General features: G+C 51.0%; 1 protein-coding gene across 3 annotated transcripts in view; it reads left to right on the forward strand.

The window, feature by feature from the left end:
* Positions 1 to 856: 856 nt before the first annotated feature.
* The window catches only part of ZBTB7A (zinc finger and BTB domain containing 7A), a 34166-nt gene continuing 10713 nt past the window's right edge, over positions 857 to 24309 (forward strand). Inside the window, exon 1 of one of the 3 annotated variants that reach the window (XM_030540717.1) lies at positions 857 to 1272. The gene's annotated coding sequence lies outside the window, so the exon portion shown is untranslated. Of the gene's footprint in view, positions 1273 to 2555; positions 2948 to 24111; positions 24298 to 24309 lie in introns of those variants that run through there. The other 2 variants (XM_030540718.1, XM_030540719.1) reach the window with 2 other exon arrangements.

Genomic DNA, 24309 nt, shown 5'->3' on the forward strand with positions numbered 1-24309 from the left:
AGAAAACCCTGTGAGTCAGTACAAATGTAAATGGGCAGGGTATGGGGCTAGGTAGCACAACAGGACTTTCCCATCTCTTGTTTTTAGGAGCCGGACTGTTTGCTGGAGGTTACCTCATGGGCGTGACTGATTTTCTGCGGACCACTCACTGTGTCAACCCCCAAAATGACACTTACTAGGAGACAATCCCCGCCCCAAAGAGTTTACCATCTAAATAGACAAGACAGACAACGGGTGGGAGGGGAAACTGAGGCATGGAACAGGGAAGTGACTTATCCAGGGTTGCTCAGCAGCTCAGCCCCGTGAACCCAGGTGTCCTGATTCTAGGGTGACCAGATGTCCCAATTTTATAGTGACAGTCCCAATTTTGGGGTCTTTTTCTTATACAGGCTCCTATTACCCACCATCCCCGTCCTGATTTTTCACACTTGCTGTCTGGTCACCCTACCTGATTCTAGCCCTCCACTCTAGCCACTAAAGGGGAAATCTTAGTAACAGTCCAATTGTACTTGACCGTCTCCAGCACTTTCCAATGGTGTCTCCCCAGGCTCTTTACAAATATCGTCATTCCTGTAGTACCCAGGGGGAAACTGAGGCACAGAGCGGCGGCTGTGACTTGGCGAAGGTGACCTGGGAAGCATGAGGCAGAGACGGGGAACCGGAACCCACCTCTCCCACGCCTCTAGCCATGGGCCCAGCGGTGCCTCTTTTAAGTGAAAGTGACCCAACTTTCCCCAGGGGATGGCTGTAGCAGCTGAGAACAAACAAACTGCTTCCACGTGTGAGCACGTGCGTGTGTGTCCAGGAACACAACAGCTCCCTTCTCCCAAGGGTGTTCTGGGTTAGATAACATGGATCGGAGCCAGGGAGGGAGGCAGAGGAATGGTGCAGCTCCCCTCTCCCGGCTGGGGGGTGGCTGGATCTTGGGGAGCCGAGGCAGAAGCAGCGAAGGGCGAGCCGTGGCAGGAGGGTGTCCTGCCCTCTCTCGCCCGCTCTCTGCCGGGACTCGCCGAGCCTGTTTCAGGCGCCTGGCGCGGTGGCTCGCCGCCCGGGGAGGGAGAGGGGAGGCTGCTGCAGCTTTAAGAGAAGGGAGGACCCCTTTGCCCTTAGAGAAACCAGGAAGGGAGTTCAGCATCATACGGGGCTTTGCATATACAGTTACAGTAGGGGCAGTAACACCAGAGAGAAGAGGGAGAGCTGGCCGGGAACTGACTCCAAACTCCAGGCAGACCCCCCCCCACCCCCAGCCCCGCCACCCCCAGGACCAGCAAGGTAAGAGTGGGGGGATCGGGCTGTCTCGGGAGGGGGGGGGCGTTTGGGTGGGGAGGGGAGGTGCTGAATCAAGGGGACATTTAACCCCCCCTCGCCGGCCCCCCACCCCCACCTCAAACAGGGAGGCTGCCTTGGAAGGAGGAAAGTCGCCGCTCCCCCTGGCTTGTGCTTTACTTTATCTCCACCCCAACTTTATAAACCTCGGGATTTTTTTTTACATGGGGAAGTGGGGGGGCTTGTCCGAGAATTTCCAGCAGCTGAGGGGAGAGGGGAGTTGCAAAGGGAGGGGGCAGAGGGTGAACAGCGCGTGTTTGTGCGGGCGGGGGGCGAGATTCATTTTCTTCTCCATTTTCTAGGGAGGGTGTTTTTAATCTGCCTGCCTGTCTCTTTGCATTTGGCAGTTGCAAGGCTGGTCCAGGGGGCTGGGGTTGTACTGAGGCGGGGGGTAGTTGCAATATGGTCGGGGGGGGGGTTGCAAAGAACTTTGCGGCTATGCAGTTAATGCAGATCCCCCCCCTCTCTATTCTCTGCTGCGTGCATACGTTGTACTTGGCTGGGCTGGTGCTTCCTGGGGGGGGGAGTTTTTTTTTGAGGGGGGCCTTGCAAGCAAATAGGGGGGAGACTCGCACAGAGGGGTGGGAAAATGAGGCTCATGGGAGTTGTAGTTTCCCCGCCCCGCTCGGTCTTGCAGGTGCAATGGGGCCTTGGACTACGACTCCCAGGGTGCCCCGCGCAAGGCCGGCCGCCTCCAAACCAACCCTGGCCGGGAGGTGTGTTGATGGGCGGGCGGCCGAGCCAATGGGAAGAGGACCTCCGCCCCTCCTTCCCGCCCGGCTCCGCCTGGCCAATGGCGGACCGAGAGTGCTGCGAGAGTGGGGGGCGGGATGCGGAGGCGCCGCCGAGAGTAGCTCGGCCAGCGGGGCAGCGCCCTCCCCTCCCCCCCGGCACTTCCGGGCCCCCCCCCCCGTCCCCTTCACGGGCAGCCCGGCCGCGGGGGAGGCGGGGTCCCCGGCCGCCGCGCTCAGGAAAGGCCGCGGATGCGGGGCCTAGTGTAGGCCCAAGCCTGGGTGGTGTCCGCAGGGCTCAGGCCCGGCCTCCTGCCCCCACCCCCAGCGCAGGCCTCCATTGGTCGCTGGCAGCCCGGGGAGGGTGGGGTGTGGCAGGCGGCCAGGCTCCCGCGGGGAGGGGGCCGGATTGCGGTGGGGCTTGGCGCCCTGCTGAGGGGTGGGGCCGGGCCTGGCCGCCCAGCCGCGGGCAGGGCGCTGGGGGGGGCCTCGCCAGGGTGGGGGGGTTGGGTCCAAGGTCGCCCACAAGCACAAGGCCGCCCCGGGGGGGGGGGGGGGGGAGCCTGCTGGCCGGCTCTCCCCTCCCTTGGCAGACAGGGGAGGCAGCTCCCGGGCTGCCTGGGCTCCCCCCCCCGCCTCTCACACCCGGACGGTGGCAGCAGGCTGCAGGAAGCAACTTGCAGCTGGATAATCCACCCCTGGCGGGTTGAAGGGGGGAGCCCCCATCAGACTGGCTGTGCACAGGTTCATCCAGCAAATGGCCCCGAGAGGAGAAATCGCTCTGCCAGCCCCCGTGGAGCCCTGAAATCAAGCTGGCAAGTTGCTGCAGAGGCTGGAATGTGGAGACCAAGCCAGTATTGTAAAGGCTTCAGCATCACTAGCTCAGGCTGGTAGGACCAAGGGACTTCTCTACTCCTGCCAGTATTCAGGGCCTTCCTCGGCCTTCCTCCTCCTCTGAAACCACAGCTAATCCTTGAGTTGGGGATCAGAGAGCTATAAATCAAGCCCATGCTTTGGGCCGGGAGCCAGTCTAAAAAGCTCTCCCATAGAGGCCAGGAAATATATCTGAAGGTCATTGCACGCTTCCCATTGTGAACCACAGCTTTTGCGGGGCTGATCTGTTAAATAACAAGTGGGTGAGTTGTGGTGACCATGGTTTGGAGCTGGTGGTTGGTTCCTGGCTAGCAGGCTGGGGAATGAAAGTGCTGCTGTCTGTTCTCTGTTGGTAAAGGTTTATACTGACAATGGAAAAATGGACTGACAATGGAAAAATGTTAAATTTGTTGAACTTGTATGTAGCTTACAGTTCACAAGATTGTCAGACCTTTCTGTCATTCTTCTCAGGGATCTTTATGCTCTCAAAGTTTGTGCATTAGCTACTGCTTGGTCTAATAAAATGCATCACATTGAGGACCAATATGGCTACCTACATCTTCTCTTTACTACAGCATTTCTAGCAGACTTCCCAGTGGTTCCCTGGAGGGTCCATTATTTCCAAGCAGCAGCCTGGACAGCGAATGATCCTGATTCCCTGTAATGGCCACTTGGCAGGATTTACAACTGGTTCCTGAGTTAAACTAACTCAGATTAAGATTACCCATCTTTCTGCTATTAAATGTATTATTTATATCGTTCCCAAAGTGTATTAGGCACTTTATGGACAAATAGAGAAGATGCCTGCCTTGAAGGGTTTACAGTCTAAGTAGGTGGAAGCAGAGAAGTGGTTAATTCCATGATTGATTGTTAGTACTTTGGTTGAGGAGATGTCACAGAATATTACAGTTTGTCTTGGATTGAAGAAGCAACCTATAGTCATTTATGAGGGTTGATTTGGAGAAAGCAGCAGGTTTAGGAATTCCAGCAGGTTGCTTACGGATGTTTTTAAATGTTTTCTTTTTTTTAAAGTCTATGAATGGGTTATTGGAGAGGAGCCATTGCTGTTTAATATTCATTCTGGCCGTTGTTCAGGCTTGCTCTGGGAAAAGAGGGAGTGCAGCGGCACAACCCAAATGTGGATGAGGTGGTAGGATTTTTTCACCATGCCTTAGTTGTGCCTAGGAAGAGTTTTGCAGTGCTGGAGTTCTAACGAATTAGACGGTGGATCAAATAGCTCTATGCTTTGTGCTGATCTGTGGGTCTTCACGTGGCCTTTTTTGAGCTCAGAAATGCACCCTGTTGCATTGTGGTACAGGGAACTGATAATATTTAGCTATAATACTTATTTTTCTTAAAGGTGTGGTTTTCAGGGGTGCTGAGCACTGGAAGATCCCCTTGACTTCAGTTGGACTTGGGGCTGCCCATAACCTCTGAATGTCAGGCCCATAATGCTTTACAACTCCAGTATTGTACTAATCTGTATGAATGTCAATTGAAGACTGACAGTTTTTTTTTTCTTATGGCTATGCTTTTGCAGCCATAAGTAACTGCATTTTGTCAATGAACCCAAAGCTCATTAATAAGTTAGAAAGTTTAAAGTTGAGGTACCGTGGCCCAGATCCGCGAAGGTATTTAGGCTCCTAACTCCCACTGATTTCAAGTGAAGTTAGGAGACTAAGTACATTTGAAGATCTCGGTCAGTGTTACCATTGAGCTGTTAAATTAGCATTTTGTTTGCCTAAGTGGTTATTTGGGTGCCAAAGTATGCCTTTTAGAACCCAGTTGTAGAATTGAACATCAGAACATAAGTGCCTGTGTTTGAAATGTAGGCCCCCAAACTTGAAAATCAAACCCAAACATTTGAGATGTGCAGTTGAATCTTGATTAAAAGTGACAGTCTTAGGCTGCTAAAGTCATCTGTGACAGACGATTAGACTTCCACTTGTTATCTTGCTAATCAAAACAATAAACAATCATCCTCAACTTTGGAGAGGCCAGCATGTCTTTGTAATTAAAAGCCTTTTGATGAGCAATATTTGAGTGAGAGAGAAAATGAGCATCCTGGATGGTGAGAAGTATTTGTGCCAAATCCCGTGACCTTTTGATCCGAAATAGAATGTTTTTTTTCTGTTCAGAACTCTCTTCTATTGGTCACATCGCCAGCCAGTCAGTAGTGTGTCCATGCCTTCGGTACCTGAAGTCAGAGCATCCCGCTAATCCTGGAACCGTTCCAGTAAGGTGTCAGAACAGGAGTAAATGAGGTCAGACAGGCATTGGGATTCTATACAAATACCTCCTCATATTCCCATGCAATATCTTGATGCTGCGCATAGTCTAGCATCACATTGTCGAAAGCCCAAACGTTGCAGCTGGATTCTGGAGAATGGACTGGATAATGTTCTTAGCTGTCCAAATGGCAGTAATCTGTTCTTGTGGAGCAGGGCGTAGGGTGATCCCTTGTGAAGTCAAAGAATTTCCCCACAAAGACCCAGCGCATGATATGATTTTTCACCTTCCTCTGAAGCATTAGGCTTTGGCCTCTGTTCTGTTTGGGAGACAGGACCATAAGTGTGTTCTGCTCTGATATGATAGGGAGTGGAACACTGTACTAAATGGACTGCTCTGGTGTAGCTTTAGGTAGGAGACAAGACTGTGGGTACATCTAGACTACCTGCCGTATCAGCGGGTAGCGATCGATTTCTTGGGGATCAATATAGTGTGTCTCATCTAGACGCAATATATCGATCTCTGAATGCTCTCCCGTCGACTCCGAAACTCCACCAGTGCGAACGGCGGTAGCGAAGTCAACGGGGAACCGCGTACGTCGATCCCGCGCCGTGAGGACGAGAGGGAAATTGATCTAAGATACTTTGACTTCACTACACTATTCATGTCGCTGAAGTTGCGTATCTTAGATCGATTTCCTTCCCCCCCCCCCAGTGTAGACCAGCCCTAGATTAGGGGAGCTGGTGGTCTGCTCTTATATGACAAGGAGTGGGAGACGGACTCATGATGTGCTGTAGCATAGCTGCAGGTGGCAGACAGGACTTGTAAATCCTCATTCCCTAATGACAAAATGCCCCGGAGTTCGCTGTGGGTGTTTAGCACTTCCATTACTTCTTTTCTTTTTCATTTCTTCTTTTCATGCCTACTGTTCTTTAAATTCCACAAAGTTATACCTCAGTCTCTGAAAGGGCATGCAGCTCTCCTTTCACCGCAGCTCATGTATGTGGAACAGTGCCACCCAATGTATTGTAACACCATCTATTGTTCTGTTTGCGCTCTTAAAGTCCTGATTGACATACCCAGCTATTCCCCACTGGAAACCAGGAAGTAGACAATTTTTCCCCTCATTCCTGTTTCTGAATGCATCTCCAGTGCAGTGCTGTGCAAGTCACTGGAGCTTGGGCTTGTAGCTACAGGTAGGCGTTCTCTCCTTACCCAAAGTCTCCTGCCCCAACAGGCAGAGAGGACAGGAGGTGCTGTTCAGCATTCCCTTCCTTCGTAGCTGTACAATCAGTATGCTGGAGGAAAAAAAAGTTAATGGCAGGACACCATTACTAGGAATTTATTTTATGGCATGCTTACTCCTGGGATTCGTTTCTGCACTTCAGGTAATGAGCAATAAGACAAGAACTGTCTGCTTATTCACAAACCAGGCATTACATAATTGCCGGTCCTGCCTTGTGCGCTGTGCTTTGTCAGTAAACCTAAACCTTTGTCTTTTTATTTTTTCCTTCCTGGTGTGGAAAAGATTATTGGCCTTTGAGGCAATCAGAATAACACGAGACCTTTGAACTCTTAAGCCAGAGAGAGCAGGGAAGGAAATGGCATGCGTATTTGAGGGAGGGTTTTGCTCAGGGTCGAGGGGAGTAGAGACGGTAAAATGATTGCAGTTTTGAAGATGATTGATTGGGCCTCGCAACCGGAGGGCAGTGGGGAAACTAGATATCAAAGAGTATCCAAAGCTAGTCTTAATATGTCTGTCTGCAACACAGAATAGCAAATGTGTGTGAGATCATGTGGAGGTGAGAAGGGTGGGTTGTGTGAATTGAAAAGATAATTTGATTAATTTGTAGACAAAACAATAAAGGATGGGACTGCAAAGAAGTGATTCGGGGGTGAAGGGGACTAGTCCTGAGGTGCCCAGTTCTGCAGGTTGCCCAAGGTTGAGGCTCTGGGCGGAGCTCTGGTTGCACAATGGGAGTCCTGCTTGAGTAAGGAATGCAGGATTTGGCCTCAAATGCCTTGTGTCGACTCGTGCCCTGTCTTCCAAGCAGCTAGAATAGAAACATGGCCTACGTTGGAGGCCAGTATCCTCACCCTGTCTTCAAGTCCAGATGGAAATTTATGGACTGATGCCCCCGCTCGCCCACCATGTGCCAGAGTCCCTCCATGGGCCCCTGCCAGGTGAGGTCAGAGATTCCTTCCTAGGTGGTGTTCTGGGGAATGGGTTAGCACCGGAGCCTGTTTTATCTTTTTAATGGTGATTTTTCAGGCTGATGCCAAGACTATTTGGTGCCAGGGCCACGTGTTGCCTGTTGAAATTTTGTTGGTTGCTTTCAAGTTTACAGAGCCATCAAGACACAATACTTCAACTCTGCCTTTAAAAGCAGAAGCCCTCCCATCGTAACCAATTCAATTCCAGGCATTCTCTCTCGCCCTCCCACCCCGCTTTGCAAAAATGGTAATGTCTGAGGTTTCCCAAGGAAGTTAAGTGCCCAAAGACGACAAGAGTTGGACATTTCAGGAAGTAAAGCTGTCTTTGAAAATCCTATCTGAACTGTGGTTTTGTAGTGATGCATTCTGGTCACTTTAAATATTTCCCTCTTAAAAATAAGTAATCTTAAAATCACCACAATCTGTTTGTTTCTTTATGGCAATACCAGAGCAACTTAGGGGGAGGAGAAAGTCCATTGAACTGTGATAGGCACGCAGATAAATTTTGCTCTTGGCCTTGAGAGTCTGATCCTGCAGTGAAAATAAGACCTTCCATTAAACCATGTATTTGGGGGGAGACAGTCATTGATGTTTGACTGTTTGAATAGTGCGCTATTGTAGTGTACCAGCAAACATAGCCCCCCCTACACACCCCGGTTTGGTACACACGCAGGTCTTGACTGTATTGCTGCATCTATACATGTATCAAGACACATTCCTGCGAGATTAAATGTGGTCCCCTGATGACACAGGAGATAATTGTCAAGGAGGTCTGGGTGGAATAACCAGTTAAGACAAGCCTTGCAACACAGAAGTTTGCCCTAGTTTTTAATGTCAGTGGTTAAAATGGCCCTGTGTTGACATAGTGTAGAATCATCCCCATGTGTCTTCTGTGCTGCCCTTCTGTAGGTTAGCTGCGTGGTCTGGGTTGTATTTAGCCGTGTTTGGGGTTTACTCCTTCTGCTATGCCTTAACTGAAGGGCTTTCTTCTCTTAATGTATGATGTGCCATACTGATTTAGACCATTGTTACCTAATCACTGTCCTGCTTCCAATGTTAACCCATACCTGACGCCTCAACAGAAAATGAGCTGTCCCAATGCATCACTGTAACACATGTGAGGACTTTCTGACCCCTGCAGTAATCAGTATGTGTCATAAAGCAGGAGGAGTTGATTACCCCGTGGTAATAGGAGTAATCAATGGGGGTTTGCATGGCCACAGAAGCTGACTATAATAGCCAGTTCTTTAATAATCAACTACAGTATTTTTCTCGTTCCTATGGCAAAACATTGTAACCATGTAGGCCTTGTCCTGAGATACATGGAGCACCTGCAACTCCTCTGGAAGAGTTCAGAACATCTCGGGTGAGGCCCTACATAGGGCGACATTGCTTCCTATTCTGAATTTGCTTGTTGTCATTGTCAGGTGTCTCCTTGACCCTGGCCTTGTGGCACAGCCAGAAAAAGGAGCGGATCAGCTTTCACTTTACCCTCCACAATCTTAATTCTCACACTCATCCCTTTTGTTGTTGTTTGTATTATGGTAATACCTAGAGGCCGGAGGGAGTGGGCACTGTGCGCAAACGCAGCAAGAGATAGTCCCTGCTCCCCCTCCCCAAATAACTCAATTTAAATTGAGGAGGCAGACAAAGGGAGGACAACAAAGGCACAAAGAAGTGAGGGGACTGGCCCAAAGTCACACAAGAGTCAGTGGCAGAGCTGGGAATAGCTCCCAAGTCTCCTAACTCCCAGTCCAGGGCCTCTACCAGTTAGATCACACTGCCTCTGGTTTTTCTAGTCTCTAAACTAAATCCTAGTGGGTTTTGTCCCTCTCATCAGATGATGAAGCCAGTCTATTTAGCTTAACAAAGAGAACGTTAAGGGGTGACTTGATCATAGTCTGTAAGTACCAACGTGGGGAACAAATATTTAACAATGAGCTATTCCATTCCATCTAGCAGGGAAAGGTCTAACACAGGGGTTCTCAAATTGGGGTTGGGACCCCTCAGGGGGTGGTGAGGTTATTACATGGGGGGGTCGCCAGCTGTCAGCCTCCACCCCAAACCCTGTGTTTCCTCCAGCATTTATAATGGTGTTAAATATATAAAAATGTGTTTTTAATTTATAAGAGGAATCACAGTTGGAGGCTCACTGTGTGAAAGGGGTCACCACTACAAAACTTTGAGAACCACTGGTCTAACATGACCCTGTAGCTGGAAGCTGAAGCTAGACAAATTCAGACTAGAAATAAGGCAGACATATTTAATGGTGAGAGTAAGTAACCATTGGAACAGTTTGCCAAGGGTCATGGTGAATTCTCCATCACTGACAATTTTTTCAATCAAGATTGGGTGCCTTTTTAAAAATATGCTCCAGGCATTATTTTGGAGGAGTTCCCTGGCCTGTTTTATTCAGGAGGTTGGACTGATGATCACAATGATCCCTTCAGGCCTTGTAATCTGACTATCTTATCTTCTACATCTGTAGGACTAGGTCCCTACCAAATTCACAGTCCGTTTTGGTCAATTTCACGGTCGTAGGATTTAAAAATAGTAAATTTCATGATTTCAGCGATTTAAATCTGAAATGTCATGGTGTTGTAACTGTAAGGGTCCTGACCCAACACCGAAGGCAGCAGCGCAGAAGTAAGGGTGGCCTGGGATGGTATTGCCACCCTTACGTCTGTGCTGCCGCTGGCTGGGTGCTGCGTTCAGAGCTGGGTGCCTGGCCAGCAGCTGCTGCTCCCCAGCCTCAGCTCTGAAGGCAGCACAAAGGTAAGGGTGACAATACTGTGCCCCCACTACAATAACCTTGCAGCCCCCCTCATGACTCTCTTTTGGGTCAGGACCCCCTATCTGAGAAGTGCTGGTCTCCCCGTGAAACCTGTATAGTATAAGGTAAAAGTGCAGCAAAGACCAGATTTCACGGGCTGTGACGTGTTTTTCATGGCTGTGAATTTGGTAGGGCCCCCATATGACTGAAGGAATTATCCCCTTTTATAGAGGCTTTCTCTATTTAGTCATCGTGTGAAATGTATTTACATTTTCCCGGTGCCAGAAACTGAAGGACAAGTAATGAATCCCTTTGCTGGTGGGCTGCAGTGTCCCTAATAATCTCCTCGCTTACAATGAGGAATCCCAGCCCTATAACATCTTATTACGTTCAAACAGAGCCATTGATACCAGAGAGTCAGTTCAGTTTGGGTAGCAATTATCTCCCTGTTTCATCCCAGCTCCGTGCAGGGGGAGGTACGGATCCGGGTCGCTGTTTAGTCAGAGAGAGGAAGAGAAGAAGAAGATGGACATTCTTTCTTGCGGAAGTCTGTGATTTGGGGGAGGGCATGGCTGGAGGAGGGTTGGCCCTAATCCTTTGTACTTAATAGAGCCTTTGGCCTGAGTATCTCAAAGAGCTTTGCACGCAATTGTGTGTCAGAACAGTTCTAAGCAGTGGTGGGGTGCCTGTCTGATAGATGAGGTACAGAGGGAAGAAGTGACTTAGGGTATGTCTACACTGCAATTCAACCCCTGTGGCTGGCCTCTGTCAGCTGACTTGGGCTCGCGCTGCGGCGGTGTAAATGTGTGGTGGAGCTATTTGGGCGTGGACTGGAGCCCATGCTCTGGGACCCCTGAGCCCAAACATTTACACCACAATTTTACAGCCCTGCAAGCTGGTGTGGGCCAGCTTTGGGTGTCGTGTTATAGACACCCTGCGTGGCAGAGCTGGGAGTAGGAAGCCCTGTTTCCCAATTCTCTGCTTTAACCACTCAATTGTACTGCCTCACCAGCACAAATGGCTGGTCAGCATGTCCCAGAGTACAGTGGTAAATGATACCCGTTCAGCTGGATCTTTGTCATCCTTCAGCTGTTTTCATCTTTGACACAGCAGTAAAAGGGGAAAAAATGTGAATGCTAAAATTGTTGTAAACAGGCTGGCTTGTAAAATTCAAATCCGTGTCTTGGGATGCCTTCTCTCAGCTCTCCGTAACTTACCTGGCTGATGGGGCATTGCTGAATTACCTCCTAATGCCATGTGTTTCCAGGAGTTCGAAGAAACTGGGTGGTACTCGGTATTTGCCTAATGGTAGAGATTCTTTTGATGATGGTTTTTACCTAGTGTTGGGAATTGGCCGAGAGCTGTCTACCTCCTGAGTTTAAGATCTAAATCGAAAGAATTCAGATGCCAAAACAACAGACTGGAGGGTTTTTTGTGTGCCGATTTTAGATGCAAATGTCCCTGACCAATTTAGATGCTCTGCCAAATATATCAGCCCTAGACTGGCTTCTCTGAAGGCACACACAGGATGCAGCCGTTTCTGATCTAGGAAATGGTTGACGATTTAAGGAGGTTTTTTCTTGTTGCATTGGCTCTGTAGATCTGCCCCTTTTTTGATCAGTGCTCGGAGAGGAGAGCTCTGAGGAAAACCTACCATGTCACTTGGCATCACTGGAACTTCTGCACGGCACTACGCTGTTGGAGGAGGTGTATTGTTTTTCATGTGAAGTAAAACCAAGGTTCTTTATCACTTGTGGTCAAGCGTTCCACGCCCCTTGTTGGAAAAGTGGTGGGCGTTAATTCAACTTCTGTCCAAACTTCAGATTGAGTAACTACTACATAGTCTTCCTCTCTAACACCGCCAGCGGAATTTAATGGGATGTGAGAGTCGTCTTTTCATTTTGTAAACTATTGTATGCGGTGTACGTCCCACCTCAGAGGTGGCTGCATTTCAGTAGTGGGTATAGTTCCTGCATGCTGTTGTATATGGCTTGTAAAATACTTTGAGGTAAGAAGTGACCTATAAATACAAATGGTGGGGCAGGTAAAACTCTTTGTAATTACAGGCTGGAGAATTGGTGGTAGAAAAATCCAATTTTTTTTAACCTTTTGGGCGGGTACCTGGTATAAAAAGCAGAATCATAAAATGGGGATGTGGCATCCATATATGCCTTGCTATTGCTTCTACCCTGATGTGCTTTTCTATGCAGCTGTAAGAAGCAGATCTCTGGCAGGTCACCTGGATCTGGCAGGTGAATGGGGGCAGGTGATGTTATGGACCCTAGGACAAGTGCAGGTCATCTAATGATTTGATTGCAATTAGGCGGTTTTTTGCCATAACCTAGAGATGCTGGTTCCTTCTCCAACATCTCGTCCATCTCAGCCTTAGTCCATAGTTAAGAAATCTGGGGTTTATGGCCCTAGAGCCACAGTCCCTTAGATCTAAACATGGCCGGGGTTTGTAAGGAGAAGAAACCACAAAATGCACCTTTTGAGTTCAGTAATAGCCCATGTGGCATTTTGCCTTTAGATTCGCAAGTCTCTCTCGGGGGGTGGGGTGAACCTCATTATTGTCTGACATCTGTTCAGATGACATGGGGGGGTAAGTTTGGATTCCTAGTAGGGAAGCGTTCACATCACAAAAGCCACCACCACACTAGGCACTAATTACCCCCCAACTCATGGCCTCAGTAGAGTGCCAAGGCCCAGCTTTCCTAGGGGTGGTTCCTCCAGAATGGGGGGCATTCTGGGGTATCCATGATAAAAAGGGGAGTAATGCAATCAGGTGACAATGGCATAAGGAGTCAGGAAATGTGGGTTCTGTTCCTGGCTCACTGACCTTGGCCAAGTCACTTACCCTCTCTCTGCGCCTGTTACCTCAGCTGTGAAACCAAAATGACGCATACCCCCCATTGAGATCCATGGATGTAGAAGTTCTCTTATTGCTAAGGAGGTACCATTTGTCTGTTAAAGAGAGCATTTCATCCTCCTACACTGTCAATCCAGTGCCATTTGCCAGCTCTAAATTGCCTTTTAATAGTCTGTCTAAACCCTGTCATTGGTTTCTATTGACATCCAGGATCTTCATCTCAAGAGCATGCTTTTGTTTTGCAGGTCCACATAATTCAGATGCTTTGATGGCACTGCATTGCCAACAGCACATTCTTTTTGGGAAGCGGTTGAGTTTTAATAGTGACATGGCAGAGGTGAAACCAGCTGCTACTAAGTAGGCAAACACCCTACTTTAGGAATGCTTCATTTCCTCCTGACTGCCATCTTCCCACTGTTGGCTCTGTGCTGCACTTCTAGGCCTCTGCAGAGTTTAGGGAGGATCCTAGGCAGAAAGAGACATGCTCAGGCTTGCCCTGTAATGCTGCAGAAACTGGTGTCGGCAGAGATGTCTTATGCTCCGAATGGCCTGAGAGCTGTGTTTCTCTCAAGAGGTCGAGGGCTGCAGACATTGAGTGGGAAAGGGGAACCGGGACAACTGTTCCCTCAGGGTAAATGGAACAGACAAGGACTTGCATTGGGTGATCTATAATGGGGGTGAGCTGTTCGTAGTGGGGGACGTGCCCATTTCTCCAGCTGGTGGTGAGTGAGGGATGCAGTAATGTTTGGGCTTTGGACAACAAACTGCAGAATTTTGTTTTAATAGCAACATCATTTTAATAATCCTCCTCAGCACTCCTGCTGTTTGGCTGTACCTTGAGCAAAAGGACATAAGCAGTGGCCTTGTGTGCCTCCTTGGGTGTGTTGACACCTGGGGTCAAATGGCAGGCGCTTTCAGTTCTTCCAGGTGGTTATTCCCATGAAGCCTTCTCCTTAAAACCAAGTAACGGTGCCCTGAACCCATCCGTCCCTCTCATCGATGAGTGAGCTGATTTAGTTCTAAACTGTTGTGTAACATTATTATTAAACAGCAGATGTGTTGGTGGCAGAACTGGTGGCATTTTGGCAGTGGGGAAGGAGCTCTGTACTTTATAAATAAAGTGCTTTGAGATCTTCAGGCTGAAGGATGCTTTGCAAACGTAGTACTTTTACTGGCTAACCAACCATCTGTGACTTATCTGCCTATACCATATGGTTCACAACCCTCATTAGCCAATCAGATTCCTCCTTTCATCCAGCTAAACTTTAAATAAGTGCAGGGCAATAAGAGAAAAAATTAAACAAACTCTGCCCTCAGGCAAACCTGGTCATTAAACAGCACGATGTCAACAGTTTTAACTTTGACCCTGACATGACATGGGCATGTCACTTGAATTCACAGAGTTCCCATAAACTGCTGACTCCAATGGCAATAATTTTGGAATCTGTCTTAAATCAATTAAAATTTGTGAGTTGTCAAGTCATGTTTCTGCCTTTTTTTGAAAAGAGTCATTTGTCTGCAAGCCCTGAAAGGAGTTAAAATCGCCTTTGTGTGAAAATAACTTCCCTGCTGTTACAAGTAACAGCTCAGATGATTGAACTAGGAAGAGATGTATTCTTCGAGTGATTGCTCATGGGTATTCCACAGTAGGTGTGCGTGCTTGCCAGGTGCACCCCTGCCGAAGTTTTTCCCTTAGTAGTATCCGTAGGGGGGAGCACCACCCTGCAGTGACGCCTCTATATTGCTCTATAAGGGGAGCGCCGCGCTCCCTACCACCCTCAGTTCCTTCTTCCGACTATCTTCACTGGCTGCAACTTTTGTGCTCCAGCTTTGGTGTAGCTCTTCAATTAGCCTTAGTAGTCCTTGTCTTCTCCAGTAGTTGGATAACTTCTTTAGTTGGTTGCCTGGTGTGGGGCATGCCCTGTGCCCCAGGCTTCAAGTCGTGCGACTCCTGTCGCAGTTCTATGCCAAGACGCGACCCGCACACGCAGTGTCTCCGCTGCTTGGGTGAGACCCACATTACAGACCATTGTAAAATCTGTAGATCGTTCAAGCCTCGAACTAAACGAGAGAGGGATATCCAGCTCCGTGCCTTGCTAATGGAATCTATGTTGGCCCCGGACACTGCGCCGTCTGGACATGGCACCGGGCACTGCGTCCTCGGTGCGGAGTGAGGCTCCCTCCACCAGCCGGCACCGCTCACCCGCTAAGAAGCAGGGAAAGGCTCAGTGGTGCCTACAAAAAGACAGGGGTGAGGCTGGACCCGAGTTGGGCAGCCCACGATCCCCCTGGGGACCCAGACCTCCGATTCGCACTAAGCGGAGTAGCCCGGTCCCGTCCACATGTGCCTCTCCCGCGGTGAGAATGCCGTTGACGCCGGAGGCTGCACAGGCCGTGCACGACATCCTTTCCCTTCCGGTGCTGGGTGCGCTGCTTGAGACGGGCACCTGGTCCCGAAAGAAGCCGCCGTTGGGAGCACACCAGCTCTCCACGGCAAGACACAGTCCCCGCTCCAAGAACCGTGCACTGCCCCATTTGATGAGGTCTTCATTTAGCTTGTGTCAGCCCTCCACTCCGCTCAGATTGGCTGACTCGCCTGCGCCGGACTCTTGAGGGTCTTCTACACCCCACCGGGGCGACAGGCACTGAGATAAGTGGCGTTGACGCTCGTCCTCGAATTGTGGCTACAGGAGCAGATTCCGATGCTGTCGTTACAGATGCTCAGGTTCGAGTGCCTGCTCCACCAGACACCATGCCCGGAGCTCCCCTCGACACTCTGGGCTTCTTAGCTACGAGAGCAGCACCTCTGACGAGTACCGCTCATTGTTGAGGTCCAGATCTCCAGGTTGTTACCGACACGACCATAGACGCTCCCGCCGTTCTTCCAGCACCGTGCGGTCAACGGCGACCTCGGCTTCGGCACCCAGCCGCCCGTCCCTGAGCCGCACCACCCCTCGAGCAATTTGCACTGCCAGGTACCCAGGCTGGTCAGTGGCAAGGGGCACCATGGCTAGAGTAATGGTGTCAGTGGCCGCAGTTCCCACCCAGGCAAGACCCCACTCGGTGGCTGGAGCATCCCACGCCCACTCGGTGTGTCTCCTCCCCCCCCCCCCCCGCGACAGAGTCAAAGTCAATGGGTACTGACCAGGCAGTACCGGGCCTGGATTCGGTCTTGGGAATCGAACTACCGGCACCTCCCAACGTCCTGAGAGCCGGACCAGCCCCCTCGCTGGTGCCGGAGGAGACCATAGCAGCCCCTCCGCCCATTCTACAGGAGGACTTTAAGGCTTATCAGGAGCTCCTCAAGTGGGTGGCCTCAAATCTCTAACTCTCAGCCGAGGAGATGGAGGAGCCATCAGACACCCTTTTCAATGTGCTGTCCTCCTCGGCATGGGGCTGTGTGGCCCTACCTCTCCAAGGGGTAGCCAACATGTCGACTACTGTATGGCAAACCCCAGCTTCCTGGGCACTTATCTCCAAAAAGGTGGTGAGGAGGTACTTTGTCCCGATTAAGGGACACGAGTACTTGTACTCCCACCCGGCACCCAACTCCTTGGTGGTGGAGTCAGTCAACCACCGGGAATGCCATGGTCGGCCCACGCCAACCCCCAAGGACAAAGACGCCGGGAGACTGGATTCTTTTGGCAGGAAGGTTTATTTTTCCGTGAGCTTCCAACTCAGAGTGGCCAACCACCAAGCCCTGTTGAGCCACTATGATTTGAACTTATGGAGTCTCTACTAAAATTTGAGCCTCTTCTCCCAGAGCGAGACAAAAAGCAATTCAAGGCTCTGGTTGAGGAAGAGGCAGAAGCAATGAAAGCAGCCTTCCAGGCCTCCTTGGACGCGGCCGACACAGCAGCCCGTTCGACGGCCTCGGCCATATGTACGCACAGGGTGTCCTGGCTTCTCGTGTCCGGTCTATCTGCAGAGTCCCAGTCCTTGATGCAAGACCTTCCCTTTGACGGGAAAGTGCTGTTTGCAGATGAAACCGACGTCCGCCTGCATGGGATGAAAGACTCCCGCACCACCCTGCAAACTCTGGGCCTATATGTCCTGCCAGCAAAGGACAAACCTAGGCTGCAGACTTCAGCACCTCCCGCTAGGGGCAGATATGAGCCCCCGCCTAAGAGACGCAGGTCTCTCGAAGGACAAGAAGCAGGAAGAGGTGGTTTTGACTCTTTGGGGGGGGCCACCGGGCCTGTTGCTGCGGAAGCCCTCCAGTTAATAAAGTTTGTGTTCTGCAACCGTTTATCTGCATTCCGAGTGGAGTGGTCCCATATAACGTTGGACCAGTGGATCCTCAGCACTATTTCCAGGGGCTACATGTTGCAGTTCGCCTGACTCCCCCTCCAACACCCCCAGTCCTGGGAGGACCTCGGGAAACTGGAACATGTCCCCCTTCTAAGCCAGGAGGCGCACCTGCTGGACCTGGGTGTGGTGGAGAGGGTACCGGTAGAATTCCAGGGCGTTCCTTGGCCCAGTGCTGGGAAGCCCTGGACCTATGGGAGTTTTGCATAGCCCACCTACCCGGCGCGCGCAGTGTGTGAGCCGATCACCTCAGCGGGGTGTTTTCCTGCCAGTACGAGTGGTCACTCCACTGGGAGGTCGCCCGACAGCTCTTCCGAGAGTGGGGAGCTCCCTGGGTCAACCTCTTTGCTACTACCCAGAACCGACGCTGCCCCGAGTTCTGCTACAGGGCAGGGGAAGAAAGGGGGGGGGTGATCTCAGATGCATTCCTCCTCCAGTGGTCAGGCCATCTGTTCTATGCATTTCCACCATTCCAACTGATAGGCAAGGTCCTGCGAAAAGTAAAGGCAGACAGGTTGAGGGTTATCCTCATAGCCCTGGATTGGGCCCACCAACGTTGGTACGGGACCCTCCTACAACTTCTAGCGGCCCTACTCACAGAGGCTGCTGCTCCGCCCAGATCTTCTCTCCTAGAAGAAGGGATGTCTTCTCCACCCCAACCGAGCACCTCACCTGACAGCGTGGTTGCTCCATGGTTAAACGAGGAAGAGGGAAGGTGTTCAGAGGATGTCAGACGAATTCTGCTGGAGAGCAGAAAGCCGTCCACATGACAGATGTACTTTGCCAAATGGTCTAGGTTCTCTAGGCGGGTGGGGGAGCGGGGTGCCTCCCCATCATCTGCATCCCTCCAGCTCATTCTCGATTACCTCCTGTCCCTTAGGACCTAAGGACTAGCTCCTGCCTGTCAGGGTACATTTAGCAGCCATTTCAGTCTTCCACCCTCCGGTGCAAGGTCACTTAGTTTTTTCCCATCAGATGACCCCCTGCTTTTTAAAGGGCCTAGATTGTGCATTCCCGTATGCCAGGTCCATGGTCCCGCAAAGGGATCTGAATCTAGTGCTGTCTCGCCTAACGGGTCCTCCCTTTGAACCCTTGGCCACATGTTATGGAAAGCGGCATTCTTGGTGGCTATCACCTCAGCCCATCGTGTCTCGGAGCTTAGGGCCTTGACCTTGGAACCCTCGTATACGGTCTTCCACAGGGATAAAGTCCAGCTTTGCCCACACCCTGTGTTTCTCCCGAAGGTGGTCTCCCCCTTCCATATGGATCAGGACATTTTCCTACCAGTACTCTGACCTAGGCCGCGTTCCTCCAACGAGGACCGCCACCTACACGCGCCAGACGTATGTAGAGCGCTGGCCTTTTTATCTGGACCGAATCAGGCCATTCAGGAAATCCTCGCAACTGTTTGTTGTGTTGGCAGAGTGCATGAATTGGCAACCAGTTTCCGCCCAGCGCCTTTCCCGCTGGGACACCTCATGCATACGCACCTGTTATGACTTGGCAGAGGTTGCCCCGCCGCCTATCGTAAAGGCGCATTCCACACGAGTGCAAGCCTTGTTGGCTGCCTACGTAACCCACGTCCCTATCCAGGACATATGTAGGGCTGCCACGTGGTCCTCTGTCCACACCTTTTCCTCGCAGTATGCTATTGTCTCCCAAGCATGGGATGATGCCAGGTTTGGTAGGACGGTACTCCATCCCGGAAACCCTTAAACTCCTACCCACCTCCATCAGATATAGCTTGGCATCACCTACTGTGGAATACACAGGAGCAATCACTCGAAGAAAGGACAGTTACCTGTTCCGTCACTGCAGTTCTTCAAGATGTGTTGCTCAGGTGTATTCCACATCCCGCCCTCCTTCCCCTCTGTTGGAGTTTTCTGGCAAGAAGGAACTGAGGGTGAGGGGAGCCCGTGGCTCCCCTTATAGTGCGATATAGAGGCGCCACTCCAGAGGTCGCAGTGGTCCCTCCCTGCCCCTCCCGGGTACTGCTAAGGGAAAAACTTCTGGCACTGGTGCACGTGGCAAGCACGCACACCTACTGTGGAATACATCTGAGCAACACATCTCGAAGAACACCAACGACGGAACAAGTAACTATCCTTTTCTCTTCCACTTCGTACATTCCGCATCACTTTGTGTATTGTCACTTTCGCTGGTTCCCCAGCAGCATCCTGGCCTGTCTACACTAAGAACAGTTCGGCTGGTACAGCTATCCCAGCAAAAACCTTCAGTGTGGAGGCAGTTAGGTTGGTATAAAAATGCTTATTCCAGTATAGCTAATGCTGGTTTGGGTTAAACAGCATAAACTGTACTGACATGTAGAGACAGTTATACCAGTATAACTGTCTCTACGTTAAGGCTTTTACCGGCATAACTATGTTGATTTAAAGGGGAAAAAAATCCAAACCACCCTCCCCCCCCCCGCTCTCTCAGTAAAAAAAAAATTTAGTGTAGACCAGGCTCCAGTTAGTTTCCCTGGTGTGGCTCTTTTGAGGGAAGGGGTACTGCGTGACACTTTTTTCAATTGACTATATTTAAAATTGACACTGTACCTTGATACAGGTGCTACAAATTATGCACATGGATATAATTTTGGAACCTCTGAAATGCAGCCACCTCGGGGGTGAAATGTAGCATCTTTATAACAGCACATTGCGATGCAATCTAGTGAGCGTAGAATGTTGTATTCAGTTGGAGAAAAAACTACGTGGGAGATTGAGGTCAGTTGCTGCCCTGTGGCTCATTCAGTCTTTAACGTGGCAGTTGTGCCTAGCTTGAAAGCCCCCAGCACACCTGTCCATTAGGCACCACACTGAGACCCCTCAAACTCATTTCATACAAGTCACTGAAAAGCCCGTTGCTCCATGGCTACTGACATGGGCTGCTTTGCAATCTGTAAAGGTGCACGTCTCCCTATCCCATTACTAATATTCTGCATGCTTTAATAACCTTGCCATTTAGAGTCCCTGAATAAGGGAACAGCGTGTGTGATTTCTGCCAGCTGTTCAGAAGAACTTAGCAAGCGGTATGCAAGGTAAAAAGCCTTTGTGCTGTTGGCCGAAGTTTTATAACCAATGCTGCTGTGATAGAGAAGCTGTTTGCTCAAGGATAACTGAGGATGCTCGCCTAGGGGGGAAGTGTATATGTTTTTTAAACTCCTTCACGTTCTCAGCTACTGCAACTTTGAACCACAGCTCAACACAAAAGGCATTTTGTCCAACTCGAATAAGTTGTGAAGTCTCATGACCCAGCTACCATTCCCACACTATGCTGTCGATTTGTCCCGGCTCCCAGGTTGTGTGGGATTAACCCTTGCTTGGATGGCTGCCTTGCACCCAGCTATGGCTGGGCGTGACAAACCCCAGCTGTGTGGGTGCTGCAGGCTGCCTGGCCGAAAGATTATTGCCCAAAGCTGCTAAATGCTTTGCCCAGCTCAAATTCTGTCTAAAAGGGGAGGAAAAAACCTCCCTCCAGCATCTAATCTGGGGAAATCTCTAAATTTCATTTTGAGGACCAGGCCAAAACACACTCGCTCAGCGGGATAGCAGTCTGTCCTTCACATTTGGCACTCCCTCTTTTCAAACACAGAATTCTGCCCATAGTCACCCACTTGTGGCCCCACTGTCAGTCAGCGGGGTTGCATGATTGTAAATTAGGCCAATTCCATCTATTTACGTACTCTGTCATATTTGAACACCTTACCATTGCTAATAAACATACCCTTGCACAGTAGCCTGTTAGGAAGGGAAGGAATTATTTACCCCCATTTTACAGATGGGAGTGGAAATGAGGCACAGAGCAAGGAAGTGATTTGCCCAGGGTCACCCAAGGAGTCTGTGGCAGAGCCAGGCATTGAACCTACATCTCCTGTGTCCCCATCCAGGGCTTTAACCACAAAACCATCTTTCCTCCTCCCTTATCACTGCCCTTCATCTAAAAAACCCATGAGCCCAGAATCTAGATACACTTTTGTGCTTAGTTTTAACGCACACAACCATATTTCATCCCTTGCAGCTGGTGTCAGTTCCTTCCAGGCCAGGAATATTTCATACCTTGTAAAAATGCAGATGCTTTACATGCCGTGAGACACCACAGCCCAGCTGATCCATGTTAGTGGTTACCCGCTAATGGATGTGCTTAAGGGCCTGCTCCAGCAGCTCCCATCAGAGTGAATGGAGGGACTCCCAATTACTCCCTTGGATGGGTGCACTTGCACCATGCAACTCTGGGATTTTAAAGCCGGTTCCTGCCTTGCTGCTGTTCAGATCGATATGTTTCATTAGGATTGAGCCCTTAGTGAACATCTGCTGCGGCAAGCGCTGTCAAGTGCCAAAAACTTCCATCCAGGACCAATTTTATTTTGTCCCTGACTGACCCAAGTGGGTGTTACTCAGAACCTCAGGGTGAGGTTTGAGCTGTTCTTTGAGCTATTGGAATGAGAAAAAAGGTAGCAGGATTTTTTTAAACAGGGGAAAGTGTAGCAAAATCCCCTTCTCTTGGGCTGAGATCACTCATGGAAAGTTTCAACGTGGAAGCGCTGCTGGGGAAGTTATGAAAAGTAGGTGTGTGCTTGTCTGTAATAAAGACTGTTTTGCAACCTTTGATATTGTGACCGGGTTCCTGTCTACCACCACTATAACATAGCGCTATCAATTGCTTCCCTGTGTAGTTAGTTCTGTGCCTGACTCTGCCACTGATTCATTATTTCACGTTGCACAGGTCACATCCCTTCTCTGTGCCTTAGTTTCCCCTGCTCGGGTGCCCCACAACCAGCCGCACTGGCTGCTGCTGGAACGATCTGGGGCCGGTGGCTCTGGCTGGTCCCAAGCAGCGGTCCCGGAGCCAGCCACACCAGCTGCTGCTCACGCGGCCCTGGGCAGCTGGCTCCAGGGACCTCCGGAACAGTGGCTGGTGTGGCTGGTTCCGGGGAGCCGCCTGAGCAGTCCTAGGGGTGCCCTGGGGATCGCCCGAGCCGCAGCAGTCCAAGGACGGCTGGAGCAGCAGCCCCAGGGGTGCCCGGAGGCCATCCGGAGTGTGGTCCCTGGGAGCAGCAGCTGGAGGGCAGTCAACTCCCAGGACTGGAGCAGGACCCCCAGGGCAGCAGGGCCTCAGAAGCGGAGATTTAGTCAGGGGTATTTTTTATAAAAGTCATGGACCGGTCACGGGCCGTGAATTTTCATTTATCGCCCGTGTCTTGTTTATGACTTTTACCAAAAAGACCCGTGACTAAATCTCAGCCGCCTTATGATTTTGTATTATTATAGCACCTAGAGACTCCAAGTGAGAGGAACGCTCTTGTGGCAGGCGCGGTACATACTTAGCGAGAGCCGACTCCTGCCTCAAAGAGCTTCCGGTCTTAACAGGCAAGGGCAGGAGAGAGGAATTATTCCTATTCCTATTTCATAGATGGCAAACTGAGGCCCAGGGAGATGAAGTGACTTCCTCAAGATTGCCCAGGGACTTTGTGGCGGAGGTTGGAATAGAACGTGGATCTCCTGATTCCCAGCCTAGTGCCTTAATCACCAGACCCAAACGCTGCCGTGCCCCTGGCTGGCAGATCACTTGAGAAAGTAGAAAGGGTCTGAATAGTCACAGTAGGAAGTTAAGCAGAGCCGCTTTGTCTAGCTAGCCTGCTAGGGCTCACTAATAATGTTAGAAAGAGGCATTTCGCTTGGAAAGTAACGTGTGTGAGGCTGGCGCACCAGGCTTTGTGCAGAGCCGAGTGTGCTGCCGGTGCTTCCTGAACGTTTCAGGAGCAGCTTTGTCGCAAGGCTCTTTCCTTCCATGCATGGGAGTGCAGCTGGTGAACTGACAGAGCAGGGCTCGTTGGGGAAAGGGGATGGGGTGGCACAGGTACAGCCCAAGGTTTTATAGGGTCCTGTGTGAGCTAAGATGGGTGGGGATCCCAGCCAACTTCCGCCCCCTCCACTCAGGCTGCCAAGCCGGTGGAAAGGCTGCTGGGGTGTCCAGCTGGCATGTCAGGAGCACAGGCAGCGTGTGTGTGTGTGTGTGGGTGGGTGGGGCAGGGGGGGCGGTGTGGAAAGTGCTCTACTGAGGCACCCTGCTTCCCTTCAGTGCATGTGGGCGGAGAAGGAACAGAGAAGTGGGGCGTATGGGCACTGTGAGTGGCACTCCCTTGGCAACGCAGCTATAGGAACGGGGGTCGCTGCTCAGCTGCACGGTGGCCCCCTGGGATAGGACAGGTGGCCCAGTGGGTACCGCACTGGGCTGGGGACATGGGAGGCTTGGGTTCATTTCCTGGTTCTGCCGAAGGCTTCCTGCGTGACCTCGGGAAGTCCTTTAACCCATGCTGGGCCTCACACCCCCACCTGTCAGCCAGGCTGCTGCCTGCCTGCCTCCCAGAGCGGGGCAGGGTAAATCCAGCCGTCACGGTGCCCTCATGAGTCCCCCGCTGGGGCAGAGAGACAGACTCCACACGGACGATTCATAGGGGCAAGAGGGATTCAGCTTCCCCTACCCATCGGGTCCGTGGCCTCTCTGCTCTCCTTGCCAGCTGCTCTTGTGGCTACTACAGGAGCTGGGCTGGTCACTGCACTCATTTCAGCCGGGTTGCAGCGGGCCGGCGCCCTCGGTTCTGTTGCATAAACTTCAGCTGCTTCCACAGCTCTGGGGGGATGCCATGGGGTGATGGCCGGTGGCACAGGGTGGGGAGCCCGGGGGGGATGACCAGAGAACAACAGGGTCTGTCTGTGTCCAGCAGCCTCAATAATGAATCCCCTTCATATCCATTGAGTGCAAATCCTGTCTCTCTCCTCCCACAGGGAACGCTCCTAATTCCACAAGCATTTAAATCCCCGCTGTCCTCCGGTCTCTGACCTGGGCTCGTCATCCTGCGGCGGGGGCTCTGGAAGCAGGATGGGAAGGTTTCGTTATTTCCCCGTCGCTACAGGCCAGGGCCCTTCAGTGCCCCGACTGCTTGTGCCCCTCCCGCAGGGTGGGACGTGTTGGTGCGTGTACCC

Source organism: Gopherus evgoodei, chromosome 22 (genome assembly GCF_007399415.2).
Source record: "Gopherus evgoodei ecotype Sinaloan lineage chromosome 22, rGopEvg1_v1.p, whole genome shotgun sequence".
NCBI classification, from domain to species: Eukaryota; Metazoa; Chordata; order Testudines; family Testudinidae; genus Gopherus; species Gopherus evgoodei.